The following is a 7505-nucleotide window of genomic DNA, read 5'->3' as shown; positions in this document are numbered from 1 at the left end:
GAACTGTTAGAAAGTAATTACTGTATATTTTACATTATTTTATGTTATTTGAATGATTGAACTTAACATTTTTTCCCTCCTTTCTCGTCATTTTTTAAATTATAATAATTGTTCAGAAATATATGCCTATGGGACATTTACACCACAAAATACAGTAATATTAATATTTTCTGTACCTATTGAAATGTTTTTTCAATGTATACTTGTGGCAACCTGAATCTATATATTCTTCACTAATTAACATTGTGAAGATCTTGGTGAGCCAAAATCTTTTGCAGACATATATCAACAAGTAGATCTATTACAAAATATATGGATTACTTTAAACCACCCCTATTGAGGGCATAAACTAAAATTAACTTACGAGATTTATAGGTACTGTAACTACAATTCCACATCACAATCTCTAATTAGAACATATTTGCATTTTGTATAGTCAGGTAACTTCTTGAAAATACTACTTACAACATAATCAGCAATAAAAACCCATTAAGACAATTTCAGTATTTTTATTAATTTCGTCATAACATTAATCTTCTACAACATCCACACTTTCAAACTCAAACACGATATTTTCTAGGAACGACTTCACCGCGTAAATACTTATGTCGTTATTGCATTACTTATTTATTTTTTGGTAAAAGAGTAATTTTTATGTGTATTTATTTACGCTTGCACCAATAAATACTTGCGCAGTATTCCGAATTATAATGGAACTTGAAAATATCTTACATAAGACGCTTTGCAGGGTCCACCAACCCTGTCGTTAACACTGTCCTTAAGGCTGCTACAATATTGTCATCAAAAGTTTTCACTGCTTAACATTTTCATATGGTACTTCTTTAGATAACGAGGTGCAAGTTTTACACACGCGCGCGCGCACACACATGCTTCTGTCACTGATACACTGTTTTTGGAATTGCAAACTTTACAACAGCAGAGACGTGAACAATTAGGAATGATAAATATCTGTTCACAATATTTTAGATGTATCATATTGTTTCTTTTACTCGTAAATGAACTGAATCAAAATAACAGAAACAATAACTTCGAGTTGCAGTGATTTACAATCTTATCTGAAATAAATTGTCTCCCAAACCTTCACACATATTACGATTTACTCTGTTGTTGCTATTAAAGATAGTACTTCAAAACTTATTTCATTCAACAACTGTTAACAGAGAGAATAATATAAATAGCTGTAGAGTGCAGATCAACTTGATTATGTTTATCAGCCTTAACCTCAAATCATCTGGCTACTGTACGTATTTTATGACTCGTGCAAAACGTTTATGAAACAGAATTTAGTCGGTTAATATAATTGTTTTTATGACTGTAATAGCCTACTATTACTTAATATTATTAGTGTTTATGAAACAAGCCTGCACTTGCTATAATTATATTTTCGTCTGCCTTTATAGCAGACAATCAGCGAATGTGAATGTTTTCTGACAATTTGCTGATGATTTGTACGTCGCTTCAAACAGCGAACGAACAATGACGTTTTGCTTCATCATTCATTCGTTGTTCGTTCGCTAAGTGTGTACGCACCTTAACGAAGTAATGGGAATAACTCAACCAGTTACGATATTTCTCGGACAGATGGCAGGTCTGTATAACTCAGCAGTTGCGGTATTTCTCAGACAGATGACAGGTTTGTCGCAAAAAATTTATGAATAACATATCAACGGTGTTGAACAGCAATATATATAAAATGAAATAAAAAATTAAAATAACGAAATTAAGTTTCACTTCATCGCTATAAAAAATATTTCCGAATCTTCAATAAATATCTTATGTACAGTCATTGGTGCAAACTTTACAAGAATATATTTAAATAACTTCTTATGTGAGATTTGTTGGTTGTAAAGCTATTAAAATGTTTTTTTTCGCTGTAAAATTGAATATTTTGCCATACGAGGCTGCTGTTCAACACAATCGATATGAAATTATGTTATATTCAATTCAATTCAATTTATTTGGCCATTAGACATACAGTTTTAGGCTTCGTCAGAATACAATGAAAAACATTTTAAAGAAACACTAATAATAGAAACAGTAAAATTTAAATAATATATGAAAACATGAAATAATTTGAAACTTTTAAATTAAAGAAAACTAACTAAACTGCAATTAAACTTGTTTATTAAAATACAATTTCGCACAAATTTGTGTTGAAAAACTCAGCAACAGAATAAAAAGGATTATTTAATAACCAATTGTAAAATCTAGTTTTAAAGCTATTGATTGGTAATTTATAATATTGACTTGGGAGCTTATTATATAATTTCTTCCCCATAATTAAAAAGTTTGTGTTGCTCTTGTGTAATCTACAATGTGGAATATTAATTTGTTCACTATTTCTAATTTCATGATCATGTATATTGGCCACTAATGAGTAATTGTCGATATTTTGTCGAGTGTAAAGTACTAGATCATATATATACAAATTTATGATTGTTAAAATCCGTGATTGTCTGAAAAGTGGCCGACAATGTTCCAGATAGTTTGATTTACATAAAATTGCAATGGCTTTCTTTTGTAAAATCAAGACGCTTCCAATTTTGGTTCCATTTCTCCAGAAATTTAGGGCATATCGGATTATCGACTGAAAGAAAGAAAAGTAGGCACATCTTAAATAATTTTTAGAAACTCAAGTAGTTAATTTCTTTAACAAAATAAAACTCTTGATAGCTTTGTGGATATGTATTCGATGTGCTTATCCCATGTTAAACTGGAGTCTATAAAAAGTTCTAGAAATTTTGTGTAGTTGAGTCTGTTGTTCTTATTTATTAGATAATTTAGGCTGAAAGTTATGTTGATAGTTTTTTCTTTATTAAGCAAGAAACCATTAGATTCAAATCATAAAGCCATCTGTGATAGAGTGTGGTTGTTGAGAAGGGTTATAATAAGATTTGAAAGGAAACGTATCGTAGTTCTTTGTAATACAATAGGTCCTACCCCATTATCCACATGGGAAAATTTGAGAAACTACGAAAAGTATGTCAGGAAAGACATCTCTCGGAATCGAACCCAAATACAAGATGGCGATGTTACCGCGCAACTTTAACTACCGGTATATTATTTAATACTCTTGATTTTAATTAAATCTATTTTATGAGAGAGAAAGAGCTATCTGCCGTCAGGTAAGATGTCAAATATTTATTCTCGGAATAGGCAGGTAAGCAAGGGACAGGGACGACCAGAGGCAAACCAAAGTTCGAGAAGTAAGAAAGGAATTGTCTCGCTGACTAGCTTTTCGAGAACGGAAAAGGATTGGAACCATACAATTATCATGGTTGTTCCACACCAGCAGGTGAACCGGATGGCATTTGTGACATCAATTCTGACAGGAAGTCCATCCTGCCTCATCCCTGAATGAGCCAGGTCTGATCTCCAGTCGTGAATCCTACAGCCCGGAGACTGAAGCTTTTAAATCATACCAAAGCATGGAGACCCGAACTGCACTGAAGATTTCACTCTAACTTTATTTTAACTATTGTAGATAATAGACGAAAAACGGGAAGGTGGATAGTGCAGATGGAATTATAGAGGGAAACGGGAGTACCCCGAGAAAAAACCACGGCAACGTTTGCTTTGTCAACCACGAATTACATCAGGACCTGACCAGGAATCCATCCTAGACCGTCTAGATGGAATCTGAGCAAATGACACGGCTGAACAAGGAACAAAGTAGGACAATGCTTTTACTTGACTGTTCAGGGGACATAAGGAATAGACTCGATTAATGTGTGGAGCCTGTTTATCAGAAGTATAGAGTAGTGTGGAGTGAATCTTTACATGAAATGGTTTTTTATCTGTTTTCTAAATGTAATAGTTGCAAAAATCTGTCTTTTCACTTAACTTAGGAATGTGAAAAATATGGAGTTTCTATATTTAATTTTTGAGGTGCCCCAAGAGCTTTGAAGTTTTTTAAAATTATAATTTTTTCCCCTTTTTGTATATTTGTTCTATTATTTTGTTTTTATTATATAGCTAGTGAATTGCTGTAAAATCACACATTTAAACTTTATTTGGAAGACTTTAATTTGGGATTGCAGTAAACAGTATTTTTCTGTATTTATCATGGTAAGCACGAATCAAATATAATGTTCTTGCATGACTGACTATCGGAATAGATGCCTTTACCTGGATTACCTTACTTTTCATAGCAACTCTTTCTGAAATCTCTCCAACAATAGGTTCTTTTGATTGTAAGTCAGGTTTTAATTCATTTTTGATCCATAGATAATATTTCATTACGTCATGATAGATAATTGTGATGGGTTCAGCCCCTCCAGGATTCCGAATACAGGACAGGTCAGAAGGTCAGATTTCCCGTCTTAATTAGAGCCATTGTTCTGATTTAAACATCCTGTAACATCAGAAGTATGAATTTCCATTAATTTTATTAGTTATATCATACCTAAATATTTTATGATTATGCCCAATTGCCTTATAAACTGAAGTTTCTGTGACATTTCAAGATGAAATAACAGGGAGCCAAAAATATGCAGAGTCTTTTAACATATATTTTGTAGACATTTTCCTGGTATCCTGTTCAGATTAAACCAGTCGAGAAAGTTCTCTCGCTAAAAAATCTGAACCTCTAAATTTTGTGAAAATTTCAGAATATGTGCTCTTGGGGCACCTCTAAATATTAAGCTAGAGAAAAAAATGTTTGCTCTGTTCTTTATGACATCACCCCACAACTTTTCCTTGGTATTACATTTTGATTTCATAAACTTCATATTTTCACTCCACCCTAGTATACAGGGCACAAGATCGGATAATATATGAAAGTTGTTGATCGGAGGTAAAAAAAAAAGACAGGAACGAATGATGTGTGTAGTCGGTTGATTATAGGTAAGTAAGGAAAATATTCTGATAATATTTGCAATTGGTTGATCAGATATAAATAGAGAATAGGATCGGTTATTGCCTGAATTCTGTTGATCGGAGATCTATTATGAAAGGTTCTGATATACTTGGGAACAGGAATTATGTATGAAAAATAAATACAACTCAAGTAACTTTAAAATAATAGAGTAAAGTTTATTAATTTCCGAGTACACATTCCAAACACAAGAGACGGAAACAGAGCGAAGTCAGAAGAAGAAGGAATGGAGAGAAGACAGACCCCACAACCTGCAACAAACAAATAAAATAACGCTCAGTTTCAAATTTAATATTTAAAGTTTATGCATATGAATTATCACAGCACTGCTAAGGATAAATTTTAAATCTCGTGTACTACTTAAAATGTGAAATTGGTCTAAGGTAACACAAAAGAAATTCTGGAATTACAGTGAATATCAAGTTATGCATACACTCACCCCTTAACGACCATAGATTCCGTAGCCAAGACCGGAGTAGGCATAGGGGTGGGCATAGGCGCCGTAGTATCCAGTGCCGTAGTATCCGGCATAGTAGGGGTACTGGGCGGCGGCCACGGCGATGAGGGCCAGGACGAGGAGAATCTGCAGCAGAAAGGACAGTTTTCAAGTTACTTGCTCACGCTATGTCTGAAGCATTAACGTTTGTTGTACAAAGATTTCATCTCTTATGATAGAGCTTTATTTATGTTTTTCGGATTTACAAATTAAGAAAATAATAAAATCTTGAACTTAACACTAAAATAATTACATCCCTTACCATCCCTTACGTTATTCATGTAGACATAAAGTTACTTCTAAGATTATAAAGAATTGCGTTACAATTATATTTATTGACTATCCAAATATTTAGTTTTTAAAGCTAGTACTGAACAACTGAATTTTGTACATATTTGGAATGTTCAGTTAATTTGTATTTTATTATGGAAAGTGAGTTTTTATAATGGCAAATTTAGTCAACGATTGAATTACTAGAAAAATTCCAAGTTTCGTGTATTGAAAGTAACTTTTTACAGAGACTGTAAAGCAAATTTAGTAGTAAAAAAGAAAGAAGCAAAATGTTACATCATTGACTTCAATCCGTAAATCCCACTCCAGGATACTATTGAAATAAATCACTTCTCACTTATATCTCGAAGCAATTGAAATTGAATGTAATATATTTAGACCTATTAATAATAGATATGTTTAAAAATTAGTACACATGAATTCAAAGTTAAGTATTTGTAATTTGACTATCTTTGTGTATTAAACTTTCGCAGAAATGCACAGATATATGTATACACAGACATAGTAACTTGTATACAACTTAAAAATTGTAAATGTAAATTGTATAAAAATATAAAGGTGGGAATTTTTGGTGAAAATTTAAACTCCGAAAAATCAAAACATAACGTAAAAAAAAATTTGTTAGTATAAAAAAGCGTCAGATTCAATAAACAAATACTAGGTAAGTATAAATTATAATACGAAATAATGAACATGTCGTCCATTTAATAGAAATTTAAATTTTCGAAAAATAACAAATTCAGTAAATAAAAAGCTTGTTTTATAAACAATAACTGGTCATAGAACATAAACATAGTGAAGTATATTGAATTTCGTAGCTTCAAAATGTTATGAAATAATTACATTACTTTGTTAATATTTCATACAGGCTTAGAATTTTTTCTTATATAAATAAACAATTTGAAATATGTTTCTATGTTTCAGAGAATAAGGAAAATAATCCCAAATGCCTTACATTTTAAGAAATTGCTATAGGATATTAATTTATGTGTTTAGTCTGTATAGATTTTCGTGTTTAGTCTGTATAGTTTGTTTATATGTTTAGTATGTAAGTGTATAGTGCAAGTTCTCTTGCACTGGCTCCCCAAGTGTAGTAGACCTTCAGCTCACTCTACCTGCTGTAGAAGTCCTTTGCCCTTATAGGATCTCAGGCTTTTCATATTTCATAGGATATTAAATATGTAGCACAAGTTGAAATTCTCAGTATTTGACCGCAGGATCACTACACCTCGCATAATGCCACTACTGATTTCAAACCATCTAACCTTTAGTATTAGAGTTGAAGTTCGTAAAGAGAATTTAAGTATTAATTTCTCTCGATTCATTTTAGTAAGTAAATTAAACTGCTAATATTTACTTATAGCATTACATTAGTTTTCAAAACTAAAAAAAATTAAGTGTATTTTTTTTAAGAATTGCAGAAACTTACCAGCTGGTACATGGTTGTGGTTTGTTTGCTCTGTCTTTACTGCAGAAGACTGATGCTGGGCAGTCCGTCCAGGGGGTTTATATACTGGAGTCCGAGCCTCATGGTTGGTGACGCACATACAAAAAGAAATACAAGCTGCAAGTCGTGTTGGTCGCTCGACTCGGCGGCACCTTGGCCTTGGTCAAAACAACTGGACTAGTCGCTCTTTCGCAATAAACTTAATTTAGATTGGTAATGTGAAGCGAATCGGTTAGAATATCGCGGAAAACGCCCGCTTGTTAATCCGTGCTGCTCCCTGATAACGCGTAACAAGACACGTGAAAATAGCAACGTGAATGACTTGGTATTATAACTACAGAAATCATATAATCATCTTTTATTATTTGTATGTA

General features: G+C 32.4%; 1 long non-coding RNA gene across 1 annotated transcript; it reads right to left on the bottom strand.

Moving 5' to 3' along the window:
• Window positions 1-5030: 5030 nt before the first annotated feature.
• On the bottom strand, window positions 5031-7271 carry LOC138696124 (uncharacterized). Its single transcript, XR_011331244.1, has 3 exons — window positions 7114-7271; window positions 5337-5480; window positions 5031-5148 (listed from the first exon to the last, which is right to left on the bottom strand). It is a non-coding gene; the product is annotated as an uncharacterized lncRNA (long non-coding RNA).
• Window positions 7272-7505: the final 234 nt, after the last annotated feature.

This window comes from Periplaneta americana, chromosome 3 (assembly GCF_040183065.1).
Source record: "Periplaneta americana isolate PAMFEO1 chromosome 3, P.americana_PAMFEO1_priV1, whole genome shotgun sequence".
Classification (NCBI taxonomy): domain Eukaryota; kingdom Metazoa; phylum Arthropoda; class Insecta; order Blattodea; family Blattidae; genus Periplaneta; species Periplaneta americana.
Note: the sequence above shows the minus strand (reverse complement) of the source record. Positions and strands in the feature narration are given on the sequence as shown.